The 25,126-nt window shown below is 43.8% G+C and overlaps 1 long non-coding RNA gene across 1 annotated transcript; it reads right to left on the bottom strand.

The window, feature by feature from the left end:
* Window positions 1-11,647: 11,647 nt before the first annotated feature.
* Window positions 11,648-13,184, bottom strand: LOC146833466 (uncharacterized). Its single transcript, XR_014960242.1, has 4 exons — window positions 13,131-13,184; window positions 12,603-12,647; window positions 12,253-12,322; window positions 11,648-11,708 (listed from the first exon to the last, which is right to left on the bottom strand). It is a non-coding gene; the product is annotated as an uncharacterized LOC146833466 (long non-coding RNA).
* Between the last annotated feature and the right edge of the window lie 11,942 nt (window positions 13,185-25,126).

Raw genomic sequence — 25,126 nt, forward strand, 5'->3', positions numbered from 1 at the left:
CAGCAACGAGATCCGGCAAACCGAGAGCCCAACAGCAACACCGACTCTGCGAGTCACAAAGATCAAAGTCACCGGACTCCAGCGACAAAGGGGACTGAAGAGACACGACCCAGCGGACAAGAACGACAGTAACACTGAACGAGCTTTCGAGCCAACTCCTCTCTAGGCACGAACTGTTCTAATGCACGCTTGCCTCACTTCTTAGCTTGGACAATGAGCACACCACATGTATGGTAGCGATTTGCCCACCTTCAGGAGGAATGCTAGCCGTTGATGGCGACACTTTCAGAGAGGGCCTCCATGATCACGGACAGTCTCTCACCCTCACGCAAGTACTAGTTCTGGGGGAAAAGCACTCTGCTCAGTTGGGGAGGCGGGTAGTTTTGGGTCCGCCGGGCAGGGAGGCAGGGAGGGGGGAAGGGACTATGGGACAGTTATTGGATCTATGTCTCATTTGGTTGTTTTCTGACAGGCAGACATGGACCGAAGTTTATGTTCACGTTTGAACTTTTTATTTTATTGATGTTTTGCTGCCCAATGCTTATGCTGTACACTTCAAGGTTAGCACATACGCAACCCAACGACCCTCACACACTATTCCAATGCCTAACAATCGCATTAATGCCCAGAGGGGCGTAATTCCAGACCCCGCACAGGAACTGTCGGAGGACGCGCACAAACCTTGTCCCCCTCTTACTATGATATCCTGGAATGTGAACGGCCTCTGTGACAAAATGAAGAGAGGGTTAATACTGCACTACCTCAAGAGCCACACGCCCTCAGTGATCTTCTTACAAGAAACACATCTGGTGGGGACTGCCACCAAGGCGCTTGACAGATGGGGCTTCAAGATGGTAGCACACTCCTAATTCACCTCAGGCTCCAGAGGGGTGGGAATACTCGTCCGAAAGAGCTGCCCGCTGTTGGTCCGTAGCACCCAGACGGATGACCAAGGCCGCTTTGCGGCGCTTTCTTGTCAGTGGGAGGGGCGGGCCTACAACCTCGTCTCCGTTTATGCTCCCCCCGCACTCCATAGTCTCACCTTCCCTGCACTGTGTAAATTCCTGCTCTCGCTGCCCCTAGGAGAACTTATTATGGGAGGCGATTTTAAAGCCGTACTTGACACTGCCTTGGATAGGCTCCCAACACAAAGTCAAGGGACTTCCCCCACACCCCTGCGAGATTTCACGGAAGTGCTAGGACTAGTAGACATTTGGCGCATGCGCCAACCTACAGAGCATCTATACACATATCACTCAGGGGCTCATAACAGTATGTCCAGGATTGACTACATCTTCTCCTCTCCGTCGAGCCTTGAACACATTCTAGAGATCATGCACCTCCCCAGAGGGAATTCTGATCATTCCCCGATCTCAGCAACACACTGGGAGAAGGCACATATACCCCATATATCCAGGATACCAGAGAGACTCGACCATAGGGAAAAACCTACACAAAACCACAAAGCACTACTTTCAAGACAACACGCATTCAGTATCCTCTCCCACTATTCTCTGGGAGGCGTACAAGACAGTCCTACGGGGACAAGCCATTTCACTGATCACTTCACATAAACAATACAAGGTCCATTAGGTGCAGGAGCTCGAGAGGGCAATTAGCCTGGCGGAAGAAGACCACACAAGAGACCCAACCGGTGACATGACTCACAAACTGGCCCTCGCCAAGCAGGCCTACAGGGACCACGCATGGGAAGAAGCCAAGGCCAGAGCAAAGCAAACATAACACACAATCTATGAAGTTGGGGACAAAGCCGGCAAGCTTCTTGCCTGGCTAGATAAAAACGAGCATGCAAGTCGCTGGGTGGCCCGGTTACACTCAATATCTGGGGAGGATATCACAGACCCACAGGGCATAGTTGCAGCCTTCGCACATCAATACATGACAGTTTACACGCCCGCCACAAATGCTACCGTGCAAGAGAACCTGGCCTGTCTCAAAGACCTACGTTTGACAAGGTTGACAGACCCCGAGATGCACACACTAGAAGCGTCCCTCACAGCTGATGAAATCGCGGCTGCTATTAGAGGACTCCAACCGGGCAAAGCACTGGGTCCGAATGGCATTCCCCTGGAGCTTTACAAGAGAAAAGCGGACACATTAGGGCCCCACCTACTACAGATGTACGAGGACAGCCTAGAAAAGGGAATACTACAGAGAGACCAGAGATTAGCAACCCTGGTGGCGATCCCAAAGCTTGAAAAGCCCCCAGAGGAGTGCACCTCTTACCGTCCCATTTCGCTCCTCAATTCAGAGGCCAAAATATTAGCGAAAGCACTAGCGACCAGGCTCCAGCCCTATCTGGTGTCCCTTATACATCCCGACCAATCAGGTTTCATGCCTGGCCGGAACACAGCAATGCATCTGAGGCGGCTTCACGGAGTACTGGCCCGCATGTCGACGATCCAGGAAGAGGCGGTTATCCTGTCGCTAGACGCCAGCATGGTGTTTGATCGGGTGGAATGGCCCTTCTTGTTTGCAGTGCTACAAAACTTTGGTTTTGGGCCCAAATTTCTGGCCAGGGTCCGGCTCCTATACACGCAACCGCTGGCACACGTGGTGGTGAATGGAAGGGTGTCTGATGACTTCCCACTGGGGCGCGGGACTAGGCAGGGCTGTCCCCTATCCCCACTTTTATTTGCCCTCGTACTCAAACCACTAGCGGCCTGGATCAGAGGAGACCCAGTGATATGGGGACTGCGATGGTCGGAGGGATGGAAAGACCGCATTTCCCTCTACGCAGATGACCTTCTGTTATACATGGCTTTCCCCAGCCGCTCAATCAATTGCTTGCTAGACATATGTGCGTCCTACGGCAGTTTTTCTGGATACACGATCAATTGGGCGAAATCGATCATGTACATTCTCCGCGGTTTTCCCCCAGGGGCGTGACAATCGGAAACAAAGGGTTTAAATACCTTGGCATTCACATCACCCCAGATCACGCTCAATTCTATGAATGCAACCTCACACCCCCTCTCAGGAGACTCAAAAGCGATGTGAAACATTGGCATTCACTGCCCCTGACCCTGCTGGGCAGAGCGGCCCTTTTCAAAATGATGGCTCTCCCCAGGTTTTTATACATCCTCCAAAACACGCCAACCCCAGTCCCCAACTCATATTTTAAAACTATTGAGGCAGAAGTGAGCCTCCTCCTTTGGGACGGGAAACCCCCTCGCAAAGCAATGACCAAACTAACTAGTGGCTGGTACAATGGCGGAATCGCCCTGCCCAATATACAACTGTACTATTGGGGCTCCCAACTTATAGTAGTGAACCAGTGGCTCCATGCCCCCCAGGAGGAACCAGCCCTACAAATGGACAGACACGCCCTAGGCACAGACAGACTCATGGGCCCACTCTACAATAAGGCCAAGATACGCACATTAATCGTTCCCACTGCTCACACAGTACACACGTGGTTCAAAGCACAATGAGCGCTAGGCTGGGAGGGAAGAATCACCCAACACACGCCACTCTGGGACTCCCCAAAATTGGGTATGCTCCGCAATAGCAAGGGTTTCGCTCGATGGGACCTTATTGGAATCTCCAGAGTGGGAGACCTGTGGAAGAAGGGGGAGATAATGACGTTTGCCCAGCTATGCACAACATATCAGATGGCGGACTCAGAGCGGTTCCGATAACTACAAATCAAACACGCACTCATCAAAGCCATACCCCAAGGTGACGATCTCCCCGACTCATCGCCACTAGAAGATCGCCTCCTAACGAACCACCTCACCAAACAAGCATTTGCAATGCAATAGGTCTCGCAATTGCGAGAGTTTGAGCTATTGGCATTGTAAATGAAAATGCCTATCATTTATGTGTTTAAAAACTTGGAATAATAAAAAGCATTGTCCTTTACAATACCAATAGGGTCAAAATTTCCAAAATGCGAAACCTATTGCATTGCAAACGCAATGCTTGTTCTTTACAAGCGCCCCAAGCTTTGCTTTCACGTTATATAAGTAAACACAGAAGAAGCGCCAGTGTTTACCAGTCAAGAGACTTACTGCTCAAAGCTGTGGCGGCGCCCGTGTTGATAATATGAAAGGGTGTGGCGTTCTGAAGTATAAACTTATTGCTGCCGCGTGATGCACGTATTGATAATATTAAAGGGGGAGCTTTGCTGCAGCATAAAGTTTCATTAAGTTTGGCAGTACTGCTTCTGTGAGAGTTGTTGTAAAGAATCTCTTTATTGATTTTTGTAGTTTGATTAATTTCTTCGACAGAAAAGTGCATTTTTAGTTATTAATGTTTCTTGTAGGTTTGCTGTGGCTATCAGAAAAACATAGTCAGAGTGCCGCCTCCAAATGTGTGAGAAAGGGCACACGTTGATACCTCAGTGCTGGAAACCGTACCGCCCAAATCCATACTGTATTCTTTACCTTCAATAATAACCCTTAGAAGGGAAGACGCTTGTCTTTCACAAACCACAATTCCTCACACGAAAAAAAAAGTGGGCGCTACCTTGGTTTGACTAAAAAGAGCAAAAATGGTTTACAGCAGCATCGAGTGTTAGCGCAAGCAGCTTGAATGGACTACGTGCTTCGAGACCGGCCATGATTTTTGAAGTCTGTTAATTGTTAAGGCCAAGATACAACAAACAAAACGGCTTTCCTTGCGCCGCAAAGGCATCTCTTGCCACAGTATAGAGAAACTTCCTGCTTGTGTTGTGCAAGAGGAAAAGGAAGTGGACAGCTATAAAGAAATAGGACCAGCCTGGACTCAATGGCGAGGACCCAGAGGCCCAGCTGTTTCCAGGCATGAGGGGCATTGCCCCCTCCTTGATTGGGAAGCTTGCACTAATAGTGTCACTGCTCAGCCCAAACAGTACAGCCTACATAGTGGCACTCTCATATGTGTCTTTACACACCTCCCCACTCCACCAAGAGCACGCAATATAACGACCTTTTAAAAAAATGAATAAGAACTTACTAGACATTCAAATGTATTGTGCGCTTTTCATGTTGCGTGTGTTCGAGTTGCTAAACCGCCATCACACGTAAAAGGCACACTTTGGTTCTGGGGCACGGCGCGGAGCTATGAAGTACCCTTGCATAGAGTTTATCCGCCCGGTTGACTTACTTGGGCTAGTTCGATTGCACATGGAAAATTTTTCAAACCTGTCTGGGCGTCCTAGAATAAGAGCCTATGGTCTGTGTTCATAGATGGATGTAGTTTATGGTGGGGGCTGTGAGGATGGAGGAGATGACATATCTACATAAAAGAGAAATGAGGGAGGAATCTGTATTATCATACCTGTGACAGCTTGTGTTTGAACAGTGAGCAACCGAGGGGGGGGTTAGTTGATTAGTTATTATAGTTCGGTTTCCATCAATGAGCCTCATTTGAATGATGCTGCATCTTTCATCACAGAACATTTTACTGCAAGACTTGTATGCTCCTTAGTAAACGTAAGAAAAAAAAGACTATTGTTTATATATAATAAATACAATTAAAAAAGCATGCCTAGACTGCTCCACTTCACTACCTCCTATGGATGGAAGCTGAAACAAGAGGTGGTTTACATTCGGTGGGCTGTGCACTCATACCAGTCACTGGAATCCAGAGAAACAAGCAGCGCTTTAAAGGGAATGTGCACGCGCCTCTGAGCGCCCCCGGATATGGAGAGCTGGCCTGACATAAGAAGGGACTGTGCTGAGGGAAGCTCAAAGGTTGCATTTCAACATACACGGACAACACAAAGACAAACAGCTAAGGAGACAAGCATCGCGGCACCAACGCTTTACTTTTAATGTTAAAAGTAAAGCGCGGGTGCCACGATTATATCAAAAGTAAAGAAATAGATGTTTTTTTTATTTCTTTACTTTTGGTATAATCGCGGCACCCGTGCTTTACTTATAACATTAAAAGTAAAGCGCGGGTGCCGCGATTATACCAAAAGTAAAGCAATAGAAAAAACCATCTATTTCTTTACTTTTGGTATAATCGCAGCACCCGCACTTTACTTATAACATTAAAAGTAAAGTGCGGGTGCCGCAATTATACCAAACGTAAAGAAAATACGCTACAAGACATGCTTTAGTAGGTGAGTTTTCAAAGTGCTGCTGAAGGCTGGCGGTTCGAGCGTGCACGCTCGCGTGAACACAAGCTTGTCACCAGCCAGCAGCACTTTGAAAACTCACCTACTAAAGTCTCTCCGAGCAGCGCATGCGTGCTGACTCAGCGAGACCTAAAAAGCATCTCACTTACATACCGTAAACTGATGAATAACCAGTAAGATCCAACACGCACCTTGAGACAGAAATGGCGGACAGAAGTGGGGGACATGGACAATCAAGACTGGCAGGAGGCCCTAGCATCCCCACGGGAGGTGGCAATCCCGTCCCGACTACAACTTGTGCAACTGAAAATACTGCACAGAACATATTACACTAGGACGACGCTTCATAAGATCAGACGGGCCGAGACACCTTTATGTTTAAGGGGCTGTGGGCAACTGGGTACCCTTTTTCCACACGTTATGGGACTGTCCCATTATAGAAAAATACTGGGGAATGGTCATGGCCAACATCACCAGGGTCAGTGGAGTGGAGGTCCTCCCAGAACCCCGGCGCTGCCTCCTCAATATCTGGGAACCGACTGACCTTAACCACGCAGCGCAGACTTGGGCAACTCTGGGGATCGCATTGGCCAAACTGAATATTGCACAACACTGGGGAGCGCCTGCAGCCCCCCTGCACCAACACTGGTGTCACGACTTAGATAGGGCAATGGTGGCAGAGAAGACAGTATTCATTCACAGAGGTTGTTCCCATAAGTGGGCACGGATATGGGGCAGATGGAACGCATTCCGCTGCAATATTTGCTCCCCCCCCCCAGCTGAGGCCTCAGACCCTGACCTAATCGACTAAATTGCAGGGACTGCCGCAGGAACACATGGGCGGCTTGGAAGTGCTATTTGTAAATTTGCTGTCTTGAAAGTTGGGACGTAACTTAAATCTGTACCCTGTCACTCGTTATGCTACCTTGTAAACTGTACAACATGAGATTTGCAAATGTCATCTGCTGTCAGCAAGTTTGTTAAGATATATCAATAAAAAGTAAAAAATAAACGTACTGGAGATTTCGAACCGTACTATTAAAGGTTAAGACAGAGCATTAGTATAAATTACAAAGTAGCCCTATTGACTTGGTATTGCCAGTTGGAGTCTTTTATAAGCTGTTCCAAAGCAGTTTAACTGGTGACCACAGGGTTCTCAGTAAAGTGAAGCTGATCAATTAAGTATTTGAGGTATAACAAGAACTTTTTCAGGCTATCTGCCAGATTAGGTAATGAGCTTGCTCAGGAATACCAAGGTTATGATATTCAGATCATACTTTAATGGATTTTAATATGGTGCTTTCTTTGACGATAATTGACGTGCATTTCATGTACTGATGAACGACTGCAGTCTTTGGATTGTTGTTGTGGAGGTGATTTCTTGATTTGAATCCAGTTCTATTAATCTTCTTTTAATAAATATTTATTTTGAATTGCTTTTTGTATGTTAGAGCTCATTATTTGATGATTCTTTAATTCAGATAGGGTAATTATGTTCTTTAGTAAGGGACATTTGCCCAACACTAGAGATTTAAGCATGATCACCTCTGGATTTTTGTCTTATTTCTTCTAAAATGGGTTTATTGTAATTGGTGTACCGTGTTAGACAGTCTGTATGCATAAGAAATCCCCAAATTGTTGATGTTGGTTGGGTTTTATTTAAATCTGATTTGTGCTTTTTTGTGTTTCAAGCAGTTTGGTAAGCAGAAGTATTTCTGACTTACCTTCTTTGAATTTGTGCCCACACATTGTGGAACATGCAAAGATTTCTCTCAGCAGGTAAATAATAGATTTTTCTAGGTTGTTGACAATGACGATGATGTCACCTTCTAAGCAGTTCGTATTCATAGGAATCAATGGTTATCTGTTTTGTACTATTATTATGCTTTTCTAATAAGGGTTCCAAGGCAATAATGAATGGGCATTCAACAGGCTAAATGGGACTGTTCATAGCTCTGCTTGGTGCTCAGCACCTTTTGGGAGCTAAGGGCGCTTAACAAAGACTTGCCACTACTGTAGGAACCTTCCAACGCACCACGTTAGTTGCTTGGGGGATCAATGCCGGTACTTTTATAAGGCATGCAACTACTTTAGGGAGGTTTTGGTGTTACTATATTAACACTTGGATTTTTTTTAAAAACATTTAATTTATGTCAAAGGTTTTGTTCAGTCATTTAATGTAAGGGTATAATATATGTTAATTAGTTCTCTGCAATCAAGCGAGGGCAATCCAAGGCAGGATGTTTATTTAATCAATGTTTATTATTGAATTGAGACTAGTCTCAGAGCTGCAATGCAATGGGCCTGCTTCCAATGAAATTTAGTATACAGAGCATATCATCACACCAAACATATGTGTTGGATAATGTATTGTCAATTCTAAATTATGCCTTTTTCATACCAATTGCTTTGTCCATTCTAGCCAGATAGTACTGATTCTGAAACTACATGTGTGTGCTATAGTCTGCCTAAGTGATCAAAATTCTAAACCCATACACCCAGTTTCCAACTAAAAGAGAGATCAACTAGAATAGTTCCAATAGTCCAAAAATGAAACCTTTTTTGATAAAGAAATAAAAAGCAGAAACACTTACCCACACTAGATGACATGCTTCATTAACATGTTGCGCCTCATGTTGAATGCAAGTCCAGAATGTGCCTTATCCAGGCTCTTTTGTTCCCTGCCTAGATGAGCTGTTGTAGTAGAGGTTCTGTTGTTTAAGTGCTTGTTGTCACAATGCTTCTTTAGCCGGCCCTCTTGATAATCAACAAATTGAAGAGCTGTTTGCAAGTTCCAAAAGCAACCTATGGTATTTCTTTATAAGTAAAAAATGTATGTTGAAATTGGGTAGATCTTTTAGTCCTCCCTCTCAACCATGTTGGACCATGTCAATGAGCTTTATTGTTGACTTACCTGCCTCAAACACTTGTAGAAATTAATTGACTCCTTTACTAAGATGGAGCATTTTATACCTGTGAAATCCATTCACACCGCTCAGTTATTGGCAAACAATTATACAAGCAATTGTTTGTCTGCATAGTCTACCAACTATTACTGTGTCAGACTGAGGTGCGCTGTTTACTTTTAAATTATAGTCTATTTTAATGACCCTTCTAATAGAGTACCTAATAAATCCAGCACTTCTTATCCACACTCTAATAGAAAGGAGCAGGAAGGGTAAAGATGTATCCTCCTCTCAAACTCCCAGTGAGAATTAGTCTCCTGAGGGAGATGATCTCAGTACCTGGGAAGGAACTGCCCCAGAGGAGCTTGGGCCTGACAAGGCAGAGCTACTGGGAGCAGGGGAACCTTCCATGGAAGACTTGAGTCTGGAGCAGGCCTGCCCCTATCTTGAACAACTGAGACAACAAGCAGCAGGTGAATATTTGATATAATAAGCATTCCGTCCATCATCTGTTCTTTTTGCATTTGTCCGCCTTAAGTGGGAACGGTATGCCCAGATGTGGGTCCCGTGTTCGCTACACCACCAGATTCAAGCTAGCTTGGCTGATGAGGGGTGTTACGCCAAAACTGGTCCCAGGAAGCTTGTTTCTGGTCCAGGGAAGACCTGCCCTGACAGTTCGGGCTGGTCTTATCCTATGGGGAACAGAGTCAAGACTGATTTGCATATGTCTGGGTCTGAACTGGAATGGCGTGGCGTGCAAAAAAACGATAGATTTAACCCAGATCTGTGACTGGGGTTGAATGTTTGATTAATTCAGCATTCCGTCCATCATCTGTTCATTTTTAGAGGAAGCAGGGAATGCCAGAGGTCCCACAGGACTTATTGGGAAGATGGGCTTCTGTATTCTGAGAGTAGAGACCCCAAGCCTGGTGCCACCAGGAGGTTTGTCATACCTCAGTAGTTCAGAGGATTCCTATTGACCCTAACACACAATATTCCCATTGCAGGGCATCTTGGGCATAGCAAGAATTGGGGCCGGCGTGTCCCTCACTTTCACTGGCCCCACATGTCTGAAGACACCAAGGAGTTTTGTCGCTCCTGTGCCACCTGCCAAGCCAGTGGTAAGTCAGGTGGCACTACAAAGGCCCCCTTAATCCCACTACCAGTGGTTGGGCTTCCCTTTGAGAGGGTAGGGATAGACCTTGCGGTTCCTTTAAACCCTCCAACAGCATCTGGACATAGTTTTATCCTATTAGTGGTGGACCATGCCACTAGATATCCAAAGGCTATTCGCCTTAAGACGTCTACAGCTCCTGTAGTAGCCAGGCCCTCGTGGGAATATTTTCCAGAGTTGGGTTCCCTAAGAAGGTCTTTTTAGACAGGTATACTAACTTCATGTCTAGATACATCACTGCTATGTGGAAAGAGTGTGGTGTTAACTATAAGTTTACCACAAGCTACCATCCACAGGGCAATGGGCTTGTTGAAAGGTTCAACAAGACCCTCAAAGGTATGATCACGGGGCTCCCAGAAAAGCTGAGGCAAAAATTGGATGTCTTACTACCTTGACTTCTCTTTGCCTACAGAGAGGTTCCTCAGAAGGGGGTGGGCTACAGCCCATTTAAACTTCTGTTTGGACATCCAGTCAGGGGTCCATTATGCCTAGTTAAAGAAGGATGGGAGCAACCTCGCAAGCCTTCTAAATAGGACATAGTAGACTATGTACCGGGCCTGCGTTCTTGCATGGCTGAGTACACAAAGAAGGCCAGCAAAAACCTTGAGGCCAGCCAGGAGCTTCAGAAAGCTTGGCATGACCAAAAGGCTGTAGTGACTGTTTGCCAACCAGGACAGAAAGCATGGGGGTTGGAGCCTGTGGCCCCAGCAGCTTTCTAAGACAAGTAGTGCAGCCCCCACACTATACTGGAAAAGTAAGGTGAGGTCACCTACTTAGTTGACCTAGGTACTCCAAGAAGTCCCCACAGGGTACTTCATGTTAATCGCCTGAAACCTTTTGTTGAAAAGGCTGACATGGGCTTGCTCATAGCTACTGATGAGGGACAGGAGGAAGGGAGCGACCCTCTCCCTGATCTCCTCTAACAGTACCCTGTTGATGGATCAGTTGAAGGAGTAGTCTTTGAAGAATGCCTCAGTGATCAACGGCAAGTGGAGTGTAGACAGGTTCTCAATTAGTTTACTGGTCTCTTTTCTCCGACACCCAGTCAAACCACCAGGTGTACCCATGAAGTGTACAAACTAAAAAGTCCCACTAGAAACTCATACTTGGATCATATGTTATTGTAGTGTGGTGCAAAACCAGTCACAATGCCTATATAACAATTATAAAACATATACTGTGATCAAGAATGGAACATTCAAAAAGGGAACGTTATTAAAAGTTGTTCAAATTTTATTCATCATTAAAAACATTTTTTGAAGTTGATTTTTGTGCAACTTAAAAACCATTAAAATTCCACAAATACAAATAACAATTTCATCATATTGAGTACAGAATGTGCATTATATCATATTACGCACAAATAAGATAATGCAGCAACGCTTTTTTATATATAAAAATAGAAAACTACAAAGCAATCAAAAAATAGTGCAAAAACACTTTTTTCTGTATATATATATATAAAAGAGAAAACTACAAGGTAGTCGACGCGGCGATTCAGTGAAACATGGATCAAACACCTTCTTCAGGACCGAGTTTTCTAAAAAACAATTTTGAATAATACAATGTTGCGTTAAGCTCTATAAAACGAATAGCAGTACTCATAATTAATCAAAAATACATTCCCTATTCAACAATCATGTGCATTTTCTTTTATATAACCACCAACTTCATATATTAATACATAATCTGCATATTGGTACCTTCTTCGATTAAACTCTAAGTACCAAGTAGCAGTGCTCATAATCGATTAACAAGTACGTTCCCTGTTTGACAGTAATGTCCAATTTAACCATGGTAACCTACAACTTACTATGTTATTGTGCATCATAAGCACCTTAATATACTACTAATAAACATATGATCCATAGATATTCTACAAACCTACTATAATTATGAAGGCATCAACCCTTCTTCAATTGGGAAACTAGCCTTTCTTCTACGGAATTATACATAGTAATAACCTAAAAGTATAAAATGTTTATTAAAATCAGAGCACTGTGATATATGCTAGATATAGATATAAGTATTTAACTAAACAAAACATTATGCTGAACTTTATTTGCCCCACTGACACCTCGTACCTTTTGATATGGTACAGTTCAATCCGAGGGTGTTCGTAGGAGCCACCGGTGTAATAAGAAAGTCAAGGATCTTTAAAATAAATGAGAAATATAAAGGGCTCAGACTATGCTACCGTAACAATATATGAGAAGCCAGTCAGCATGAAGGCCAAAGGACCTGATGTACCTTATAAAAACCAGTATCTTTTTTATCATTGATACAGATCAGCCGTGATTGCGCCCATGGTCTGTGAGGTGACGTCTTGTATTTGACGGCAAAACCCACTGAGAAGTCAATATTTTTATAACGTGTTAATCTGATATAAAATGGATGAGAGAACTAAATCTTAATCATATAGGTGCTCGATTACCTGATTCAATTTCCAGATTTTTGCTGGCAATGGAGTTAATAAAATCTATAACGATAAGAAAGAACATTTAGACCAACGGCTTGTCTAAAGCTTCTTATATGTATAACAAGGCAAAATAAGTATTTCATCCACTAACTATACATAGTGTGAAAAATAAAATTAAGCTTGTTTTTCCCGTTATACATCCATAATTTAGGACCACACATCGCTTACTTGCAGGTATACCTACTAATAAATCAACTATTTAAGCTTACCATATAGGGAGTAATACGGCATTTTATAGCCAAACAAACTACATTTATTTATCACATGTTTATGCTTGCACCAATGTTTAGTGCATGGTTCTCTATACTGACTCGATATAATACCTTTGCCAACTAAACTACATTATAGATGTTATTAGAATTATTTCATTTAGCACCTGCCTATATTCACACTATTTTTTATAAAACATTGCTTTACATCCTAGCTTAATATCATGCCTGCATCTAATATCGAGGGACTAACGGACTAGGGGTGCGTCCTCACCTGTTTAAAATACCGCGGCCTCCCTGCTCCTACGTACTGATTCCATCTTCTGGGGTCAGGATACATCAATGTCCTGTTTTGGGAGGCAGTTTAAATAGCGCAATGCGTGTCACGTGATTTCATTAGCGGTATTGTTTACAATAGATTTGCTCCGTATATATGTATTCAGTGGAGCGCTATTTATTGGATAACAAATAACTCAAAAGCAACATTTGTGTCTATATGAAAAACACACAAACTGAATTTAACAATAGCTCAACTGCCGTAAAATACGGCGGCCATTTTCAAATTGCAACAATAGTGCCTGGGCTTGAACGCCTTACTCTATTCCGAAACTTATATTGAGCATTCACTACTAAAGACTTAATAAAAGTTGCTTTGAGCTAATGTATTAACAAAGGTATATGTCCATAACGGAGATACCGATTAATCGCTTAACGTTTCAAACTTACAACAACCATCTTGGAACCGTATGGGTCCGTATGAAAATAAGCCAAATGTCACAGTAGCTAGACTGCCGTGAAATCTTGCGGCCATTTTGAAGTTACAACTTTAATACTAGATTTAAACACATTACTATATTGCAGCAATCGTTTTGGGGAATCACTACTCAAAACTAACTGAAAGTTATTTTTGGCTAATGTCTTCCCTAGGTGTATATTCAAAACGGAGATAGCAATTCTTGGCTAATGTCTTCACTAGGTGTATATTCAAAACGGAGATAGCAATTCATCTCTTCATATTAGAAACTACAGCAGCCATCTTGGAACAGATAAACATAAAGTCCAAGATCAGATGTTGTTAATCATTATTACTCATTGTTGATCGTAGATAATCACAAATAACCGATTGTTATATCGAAGTCATACTAATGATGTGCCAGGATAAACGTCACATATTAGATTATTCTTTCCCAATCCTCTTTACTATTCAGTCCCTGTTTAAAGGTCTTGAATTTAGACATGTAAAATTGCTTACGTTTTTTACTTTTTATAGCAAGATCTCCGCCTCGTATATCTGTTTCAATTATTTCTATTATGCACCATCTAAGTTGTTCTATACTATGTCCCTTGTTTAACCAATGTTCTATAAGGGGGGCATTTCTCTTTTTTGTTCGAATTGCAGATTTGTGCTCATTAATACGGATTCTGACTTCTCTAGATGTTTCCTCAATGTACCTTAGATTACACGGGCACATAACTAATTAGATAAGATTTTTTGTACGACAATTGTCCATCTTTTTGAAATTATGGGGTACATCATTATGGGTGATCTTTTGTCCCTTAATGATGTTAGAACAGTTCGTGCAGGAACTACACGGAAAGGTCCCTGTGGGTAAAGGGGTATTCATGATGCTCAGTTGTTTGTTTTGGTTGTCATTCCTGTGTGTATGGACTAGACAGTTCCTTAGTGAACATAGGTGACAACCTGCCTGTGAAGAGCAAAATTTACAGACAGCCCGACCATGTCAGAGATTGCATCAGGACAGAGGTCTAAAAGATGCTGGAGCTGGGGGTCATTGCGCCTTCAGATAGCCCTTGGGCTAGTCATGAAGTCCTTGTACCAAAACCTCACACCCAGAATGGTAAGAGAGAGATGAGGTTTTGTGTTGACCATAGAGGCCCCAATGCAGTCACTAGGACTGATGCCCATCCAATCCCAAGGGCAGATTAACTGATTGATACCTTGGTGTCTGCCAAATATCTCAGTACATTTGACCTAACTGCTGGTTATTGGCAAATCAGACTCCCCGAGGATGCCAAACCGAAAACAGCATTTTAAACCCCCAGTGGACATTATCAGTATAGTGTGATGTCTTTTGACTTGAAAAATGTACCTGCCACATTTTAGATGGTGGTGAATAAAGTCTTAACAGGTCTGGAAGCCTATAGTGCAGCATATCTAGATGATATAGCTGCCTTTAGCTCCACCTGGAAGGATCACCTGGTCCAGCTCAGAAATGTACTTGATGCCCTGCAAAAGACAGGCCTCGCTAGCAAGATCACTAAGTGCCAGATAGGGCCGAGCTAGGTTATATACTTGGTCCACCTTGTAGGTGGAGGCCAAGTTTAACTTTCGGAGAGCAAAATTCAGACTATCATGAACTGGATTTCTCCCACTACCCACACTCAGATCAGAGCTTTCTTGGGCCTTACTGGGTACTACAGAAGATCCGCTGAGGGATATTGATCAATAGTGACAGCCCTTAATGATCTCACCTCCAAAAGAATGCCTAAGAAAGTTTAGTGGACAGTTAGCCATAAGAAGGCATTTGATGACCTGAAGCAAGTTATGTGCTCTGCTTCAATTCTGAAAAGTCCGGACTACTCCAAACCATTCATTGTCCAGACAGATGCTTCTGAGACAGGGATAGGTACAGAATTGTCACAACTTAATGCAGGGGGCCAGGATCAACCAGTAGCTTTTGTAAACAAAAGGTTGACCCCCAGGGAGAAGCGTTGGTCAGCTATTGAGAGAGAGGCCTTTGCAGTGGTCTGGACCCTGAAGATGTTGAGGCCATACCTGTTTGGCGCTCACTTCATTGTTCAGACAGACTCTCTTATGGCTTAAACAGGTGAAGGGTGAAAACCCCAATCTTTTGAGGTGGTCCATTTCCCTACAGGGGATAGACTGTTCAGTGGAACATAGACCTGGGAGTAACCATGCCAACGCAGATGGACTTTCCAGATATTTCCACGTAGAAAATTAAGACTCAACTGGGCAAGGTTAGTCTCTTATCCTTACGTTTGGGGCGGCGGGGGGGAGGGGTGGTTGGGTAGGAAAGTAGGATCTGCTTTCATTGTTAGCCCCACTTTTTAGGTCTCAGCTAGCGAATGCTGCGCTTGCGCAGTCTCGCTCGCGAGATTTAATGACTTGGAGAAGAGGAGCTTGAACCCGCCCCTCTTCTCCCCTCTTCTCCATTGGCTGGCCTCTTGAATGCTGGCCAGCCATTGGAGAAGAGGTTTGTCTCTCCGAACAGGCCCCGTCCTTTTCGGATTCGGGGGCGTGTTTTTTGCAACTTTTCTAATTATCTCCTCCAGCCAATGGCAAGAGGAGAACACGCCCCCGAACCCGAAACCGCTGCTGCCTTTCTACGAGGCATTTCTGCTTCGCCTCGGGGAAAGGTGGTGGTGTCCCGGCGTCCGGACGCATTGGTTAATTTCCAATACTCACCTTTTCGTACACTTCTTCTGCACACGCTACTCCTCCACACGCCAATGACGCGGAAGTTCTTCTGCAGCGCGGATCACAAGTTATACTTCCGGCGCTAACATGTCGAGTTCGCTGCTGCCATCTTCGGTCAGATTCTGCGGCGGCTGAGGCAGGTAGAAAGTGGAAAGGGGGCAACTACAGCACGAACCCGAAAGAAACAACGCCTGCTAGAGCGGGAGTGGCGGCGAGGGGGTTCTGTCTGTGCGGAACGATAAATAAATCCAACCACCTTCTACAACATGGCGGCCAGACCCACTGCGGCGAAGGCACCTCTTCCCGACCCAGCATGGCTGCCTTCTCCAGCCACCGTATTCATAGCACTCCAGCCGCCTCCTTACGTAACATGGCGGCCAGTCCCATCCTGTGTTGGATCAGGAAATGACATGTTTAAAAGGAACTGGTTGTGAGTTAGTGCTATGAACAATCTTGGTCTCGTGTTTGATGGTCAAAAGCCTTACAGCGAACTGATTGAGTCTGGTCTCGCTGTGGGAATACTAGACGTCACGTCCCGTCTCCTTATCCAAGATGGTGACCAGGCCTGGCTCTGTTGTCTTACAACGCTGAAGGAACCCCCTAAACCATCATGGCGGCTGAGCGTTCTGTGCGAGAGCAGGAGTGTTACTCCGTCTTCCATGTCTAAGCGTCAACTTCTCCATGGTAACGGTACACAACCGAGAGCAGAGAACTGCCAGAGGTACAGGGAGACCCGGTACCAACCCATAGGGTGAGTGTTACTACACTATGTACTGACATCAGTGTGAGTGTTACTGTGGTATGTACTGACCTCAGAGGGCGAGTTTTACTATAGTATGTACTGACCCCAGTGTGAGTCTTACTACAGTATGTACTGACCCCCAGTGTGAGTGTTACTACAGTATGTACTGACCCCAGAGTGAGTGTTACTACAGTATGTTCTGACCTCAGAGCAGGAGTTTTACTATAGTATGTACTGACCCCAGAGGGTGAGTGTTACTATAGTATGTACTGCCCCCAGAGTGAGTGTTACTACAGTATGTACTGACCCCGGAGCAGGAGTTTTACTATAGTATGTACTGACCCCAGAGTGAGTGTTACTACAGTATGTACTGAACCCAGAGCAGGAGTTTTACTATAGTATGTACTGACCCCAGAGTGTGAGTGTTACTGTGGTATGTACTGACTTCAGAGAGTGAGTTTTACTATAGTATGTACTGACCCCAGTGTGAGTGTTACTACAGTATGTACGGACCACAGAGTGTGAGTGTTACTACAGTATGTACTGACCCCAGAGTGTGAGTGTTACTATAGTATGCACTGACCCCAGTGTGAGTGTTACTACAGTATGCACTGACCCCAGAGTCAGTGTTACTACAGTATGTACTGACCCCAGAGGATGAGTTCAGGCAGAGGATTGGTTTTTCTACGACCCGGAAGTGCTGAAAATACGGACAAATTGCATGCGCCTTTGGAGTATCTATGCGTTAGACTACCGACATTTTCCAGTAGAAGCTTACAGACGGTGCTAGTAAGTTTATACTGTCAGACTTTTTGAGTTTATGCACTGCCTTTGCGTGATTTAGAGTTCGTGTTTCGAAGTCTGACAGATTTCTCAATCCGATATACCTCCAGTCCTTATCTACGTATGTTTCTTACTTTTACCCACTGTATTTGTTACATCACGATTTGTATACAGCCCAAACCGTGTCTCTCCCAGGCAATGCCGCGTGAGCAGGTGCCACTTGAATGCGCATTTCTATTCACTTTCATAGGATTCTAATAGTGAAATATAGATTTGGAATGAACATACATAGGTGTAAAACTAGATTATCTATTAAATTTGTGTAATTTACACAGTGGTGGGAATGTAAGTAAACAAATTACCCTAATCCATACATTGATCAGTTGGGGGCTTTCAGAACAAGCATTAAAAATGCAATAGGTCTCGCCCTCGTTTAAGTTGAAGCAATTCTGTTTGTAATTAGGTGGCTTTTTAGCTTTGCTTTTATTAGTGTCTTTCAAACTTTCATGTACATAACATGTATATGTATGCATGCATTTATATTTGTATTTATATAGATATGCAGATGTGTGTGTATATATGTGTGTGTGTATATATATATATATATATATATATATACACACATACATATATATATATAAATGCATATATATATGTGCATATGTGTGCGCGTAGAAAGTAGAGAGTAGTAGAGAGAGGTAGCGTAAGAGGTAGAGAGAGGTAAGAGGTAGAGAGTGAGTAGTAGAGAATGAGTAGTAGAGAGTACTAGGTGTCTCTATGCGTGGGTGGCTCTGTCTGTGTGTGGGTAACTGTGTGTGTGTGTGTAGGTGGCTCTGTGTGTGGCTCTGTGTGTGTGGGTAGCTTTGTGTGGCTCTGTGTGTGGGTGCAAATGCAATAGGTCTCGCATTTGAGAGAGATTAAGCTATTGACATTGTAAATAACAATGCCGTTTCTTTAAATGTTTTAAAAATATAAACAAAAATAATGTCATGAGCAATGCCAAGAGCTCTAACTTTATCAGTGCCGAGACCATTGCATTGTAAATGCTTGTTGCCTGGTGTCAGTGTGTTTTGACCGTAATCTGCTGGGATCTTGCTAATCAGGACACCAGCAACTGTGCTCTCTCCCCAAAATTGACTCTGGTAAGTACTTTGGCACATCCACAGTTGGCTTCTGGTATACCCCTGTAAGTCCCTAGTATATGGTACTGAGGTACACAGGGCATAGGTATACCAGGCGTCTCCCATGGGCTGCAGCATGTGTTGTAAAACCCATGGAAGTCCACTAAAACTGTGACTGTAGGCCTGCCATGGCAGCCTGTGTGCTTGCAACCCTCACAACAGATACATTTCTTCATTTCAGAGGTCACTGCACTTAAAACCTATAAGTCACCCCTATGGAAGGCCCTTCAGTCCTGAGGGCAGGGTGCTTGGTTATAAACGTGTGAGGGTGCCCATGCGTGAGCAGGACATCCCTACAAATCCCAGAGTCGATTCGCCAGGCTTTGTAAGTACAATCCGCCATTTCAAGATATGTAGTGGACAGTGACAGCTGGTGAGGTTTGTGAGTGGCGGGGCTGGGTTTGTTCAGGGGTGGGGGAGGAGGCACGTTATGTCAGTCCCATATCCTAACGTTTCCTTATGGCAAGGTAAGTCCTCATGATTCCACTTAGTGGTGGTACTAAACTACTACAAAAGGCCCGAAAGGTGTATATTTTCCAGCATATGAGGGCCTCTCCAGAAAGCAAAATGCTTTTTAACAAATCACGCTGAAAGTTCTTGTGTCATTCATGGGCAGTCCTGACTGCTTTCTAGCCTTAGTGACTGATGTCAGCAACAAGTGTTTAACTTGCTGTCACTGAGGTATAGCATGATCGAAACAGTCAGACACTAGCTATAGGCCGTAGGAGCAGTCAGAGTGCAGCCCTGGAATCACAGTATCTTTATGTTTCATTCCCACACAAGGGGAGTCTTCTGAAGGCAGTTGGCTCCAATGCACCTTAATCCCACTTGATGAGGCAGGCTCACCTCGACCCCTTGATGAGGCGGCCACACCCGACCTCAGATTTGGTAGACCACAGCGCACTCGGTGATCTGGCTCTTCAAGATGTACAGAGAGCCTCCCTCACCCTCGAGGGAATTATTAAACCCCTTTCTGAAAGTCAGGAAAATGCAATAGTTAGAAAGAACTCTCTGTCATGTGCTGCTGTGCCTGTTTCCACGCAGGAATCAATTTTATGACAGACAATTGAATATTGAACACCACATTTGTAACTGCACTGTTTCTGTCAGTTAAGGAGGATGTATTTGATTTGGTAGCTTTGTATGAAAATTAGTTATTTTTCCAATGACAAACTCTTAGGCTTTGTAGCTCGAATGGAAACCATGACCTGCAAAAACAGATCTAAAAAATGTTTGTTTTGAGCTATCAAAAACATTCCTGTTTTGGCATGAAGGCCTCAGTTTTGTATGGAATTTGCAACACAGGCAAGGAACAATACAGCACACTCTGATAAACTGCATCCCTCTGCTGTGGCCTTTTCAGGCATAGTCAGATGTATTCACTCTGTCCATGCCCCTTGAGTTTATAGGGAGAAATGTGATGACAGAGATCAGGATTCTTGTCCTGTCAGGAGATCGAACGTACACGCTAGAAAATATTTATTGGAATGAAACCATAGTAAGCAATCTAATGCAAGGTGCCAGGCAAGGCTGCCCTCTTTCTCCTTCACTTTTTCTCCTTGCACTAGAACCTTTTCTCCAACATCTTATATAAAATCAGGACATCTCAGGGATCACTTTTGACAACACTACTCTCAAGCTGGTGGCGTATGCTGCCGATGTGCTTATCGTCACAGATAATGCCCCCTCCTATCTCAGCTCTAATGAAGTCAATCCAACAATTCGCAGAGGTTTCTGGATACTCCCTTAACAAAGATAAGTCAGAAGTTACATTTCTCTACCAATGTGGTAATAAAGATATCTTAGGTGCATCCGGACTATCGTGGCAGCAGGGGTGCATTAAATATTTAGGGCTATAATTTAAAAACGATCTAATAACTACACTACACACCAACAAGAAAACCTTAAGTAAAAAAATTAGTTCACATTAATTCCTCTCTTGGTGGGGCAGAGCGGAAACTCTAAAAATGATGGTCACACCATTAGTTAACTATTTTAGTAGTATGCTGCCGATGATGTTAACGGAGGGCTTTTTAAACAAAAAGCATAAATCCTTTAATAATTTCCTGTGGCAAGGGAAGAAGCCCAGAATCTCACTAAAGAAACTCAAACTAGCAAAAAAAAAGGTGGAATCAGCTTGCCTAACTTCAAGCATTATCAAATTGCAAACCTCTGCAAGCAGGGGTCCAATTGGTTCATTAACAATCCAGCATTCGAACCGGCCGGGCTAGCCATAGAAAGATCTCTCATTAAGAATATACCTCTTGCAGCTATGGCAACTATGCATACAATACACTTACCACACTCCAGCAACATAATACAAAACACAAAGAATGCCCTCCTCCGTCTAGATACACAATCGGAAGTGAAGTTACAAAACTCCAATCTTGTTTCCTTATGGAACAATCCCACTCTCAAAATTAACGGCTTCCCAATCTTCTGGTCAGATTGGTCACGTAGTGGCAATTATCTTCTAAAAGACATATACCAAGACTCTTCACCATTACCGTTCTCAGTTCTACAGAACCAATTCAACTTGAAAAACTTAGATTTTTACAAACTACTGCAACTCAAAGTTCAGATCTAAAAAAAAATCACTTAAGGCGATAACTCCATCTCTACCTAACTTATTAGGCCGTTTACTCCGATCCGGCTATATGGTCTCAGGCATATATAAGCTTCTGCTACCCAACTTAAACAAATCCCTCTCACGTAACCAAGTAAAATGGGAAACGGAATTGAACACTAGGAATGCGGTGTTCGACTGGGATCACATTAACAAATCTCCTTTTTAGGTCTCGGCCTTACGTGGCAGCGCATGCGCTGCCCTCGTCATACGAGGCTTCTTGGAATCGATACGATTCCAGAAGACTCGTCCCAGCTCCGCCTTCAGCTGTGATCTGTGCGCATCGTTTGGTGTCACGAATAATGCCAAAGGCAGTTCAATGACTGCACTGAAGGCATGTCAGCCCCTCATTGTTGCCACCCTGTCTCCTTTGATCCACGCCCTGCGGGATTGGATCGTTTACTTGCGGAGGGACACGGCCTCCTTCAATTACTCAGTAAGCACTATATAATTTTTAGGGTAAGTGAGAGCAGCCCTACTGCCCCTATGGGGCTTGCTCCTAATCCTGGTGCGCTTCTGTCGTTTTGCATAATCCTGGTGCGCTTCTGTCGTTTTGTATTATGTTGTGAGGTGTGTTTGCTTCATGTGAGCGTTTTGTTTGTAGTAGTGCCCTGTCTTCCCCCGCACGCACTCCGCTGTCCATGCCTTTCCAACCCCTTCTTGCCCCCCTCCACTGCCACTTCAAATGCTTGTTAGAAGTTGCGTTGGTCGCTTCTGTATAGGAGCCCTTAAGTTGGTCCTGGGAACCATTATTTCTCCCAGCCTCGCACACGGAAACATGAATGTGTGTGTGCCTGTGTGTTTGTGTCCATGTGTGTGCCATCTGTGTGTGTGTGTGTGTGTGTGTGCGCGCATGCATGTGTGCGTGTGCATCTGTGTGTGCGCATATGTGTCTGCATCTGTGTGTATGTGTGTATGCCTGTGTATATGAATGCATCTGTGTGTGTGTGCGTGCCTGCGTGTGTAGTGGAAACATGCATTCTATTTCCCTTCTTATGGGACCTTGTTTTCTAGTGTCCTCGGTCACACACTGTTACTATTTCATTAAAATGCACATGATTTGCAAAACAAATCTGTAAACCTGCACCAGTAGGTTTACACCTACGCGTGGAAGTATACGTATACATTTTTGGTAATTTTCCTACAATTCTTTAAGTACTGGTGGGAGGCTGCGAAAGGTGAAGCTTTCCCATGGTGCTTGCAAGCGTAAACCGTTTTGCACACAATTGTGTATAGTTTACAATTACGTGTGTGCATATGTTTACCAATGGCATTCACAATTGCTAATTTGCTTAATTTTCACTGAAAAAAACATTATTCCTATGATGAAAAATCCCTGTCCTTACTGCTAACAATATTTTTTTACTTCCACTTTGAAACGAACTCATCCCTGCCCTAGACTAGAGTCAATTTCTGAAAGTTTTCAATGTGGAAATAAGCACAGAAAACATTTGTGTACATTCACATCCTCACAACTTTGTGGATGTGCACAGTATTTCAACAAATTCTTCACCTTAGAGCACGCACTCCCCTCCCACGAGAGCAGACTTACTGCTGTGTAACATTGTAAAATATTGGGGTAACATCACTTGTGAGCTAATGGAGGTACCAATGTAAATTCATATATCGTGAATACTAAACAACGATGTGCACTCTGCATGTGTACGCTGAGTTTATACGTCCAAAGCGTTGTAAGGCTGTACCTAAAATTATAACTAATGCATTAAAGTCCACGGTAAAACACTCAAAACAAATAGCCCACAACTGTAAAAAAATACAGAAATGTCTTCACATACGCTTAACACATAGATTTAAAGTAATTTCTAAAGTCTGTAACATTTTATTTCTTGTCATAGTTAAAGATAGACCGCAATAATATTTCTTACAAAAAAAAAGAAAATTCCTCCATTTTCAAAGAATTTCAGGAATACTCCTGGGAAACTACAACTGTCTCAGATTACCAAGGGGGTTTGCCGTGGATATCTGATTAGGTACACAGACTGTGCAAATGTGCATTCCCTCTCTCAGAAACAGGAAAGAGCTTGTATACATTTTCCTGTGGTTGAACTGGGTCTGTGCACCCATCACATTTGTGGTTGTTCACAGACATCAGTTAGGGGCAGACATGTGCCACCCAGGGCTTGGCCCGTGGTGGCCCTGACACTGGCTTTTCTAACCCTGCTCTTGAGGGTCATGAAGCTGCGACAGGAACAAATATTAAGCAGAGCTCTGGTAGTCCTGGCTACCTTTTGTAGTGTACACTCCTTCCATTTCTGTGGCACCTCAGCTGCAAATATGAGGCAGCTTTGGGGCTAAAGGTTGCAAAAGGGGGTCATCCATGTAATGGTATCAAGACCAGAAGTTGTATTGTCACTTCCACTGCGCCTGGCATTTTGCTGCAGTGACGTCTGAGGGGTTGTCTCCTTCCGTTCCATCCTAAAACAAGCATTGAAAATGCAATAGGTCGCGCCTTTGATTAAGTTAAAGCCATTTGCTTTGCTAATGGTATTGTATAGCAAAGCAAATGGCTATTTTACTTTTAGCGCGAGGCGCGCACGCTAAGTGCAACGTAGACAAAATTGCCTGTCTTCTCCATTTACAAATATTGAAGCTCCTTAAACAGGTCTGACATTAGTCTTGCCACGGAATGTTTCCATTGGTAAAGCTATTTAGCATTTTAGAGGATATTTTGATTTGCAACGAGGACAAATTGCCTGTCTTCTCCTTTTACAAATATTGAAGCTCCTTAAACAGGTCTGACATTAATCTTGCCACGGAATGTTTCCATTGGTAAAGCTATTTAGCATTTTAGAGGATATTTTGATTTGCAACGTGGACAAATTGCCTGTCTTCTCCTCTTACAAATATTGAAGCTCCTTAAACAGGTCTGACATTAGTCTTGCGATGGAATGTTGCCATTGGTAAAGCTATTTAGCAGTTTTGAGGATATTTTGTACGCAGGTTGTCTACGTTTTCCATATTTCGCTTTTTTGATTCTTATGGACTGGGGGATCGCGTTTTTTCCAGGCTGTAAAGCATGGGGTGATTTTTGGCTTGTCTCTTCCAGCACACAATAAATCGGTGTTGAGATCGCCTCTGCATGGGATGAGGTGCTATGTCTATTCACAAAATGTTATTGAAGTCTGCCTCTACTTCAACTGCTCATGAGTCACAAAACAAATCAACAAACTAAAAAGACGGATGCACCATAAAATTAGGCTGCCACGAATCCCAGCATGCCCCTTTACCTTCCACTTATCCCTAACCCAATCAACAGGATTTCAAGTCAAACACTCAGACAGGAACCAAATACTCGCTCTCTACTACTCGCTCTCTACTACTCACTCTCTACTACTCTACTCACTGTCTACTGCTCTCTACTACTCACTCTAATATTCTCTCTCTACTGCTCACTCTCTAATACTCTCTACTACTCAATCACTGTCTACTACTCTCTACTACTCACTCTCTACTACTC

The sequence above is a fragment of the Triturus cristatus genome, chromosome 4_2 (assembly GCF_964204655.1).
Source record: "Triturus cristatus chromosome 4_2, aTriCri1.1, whole genome shotgun sequence".
In the NCBI taxonomy this organism is placed as follows: domain Eukaryota; kingdom Metazoa; phylum Chordata; class Amphibia; order Caudata; family Salamandridae; genus Triturus; species Triturus cristatus.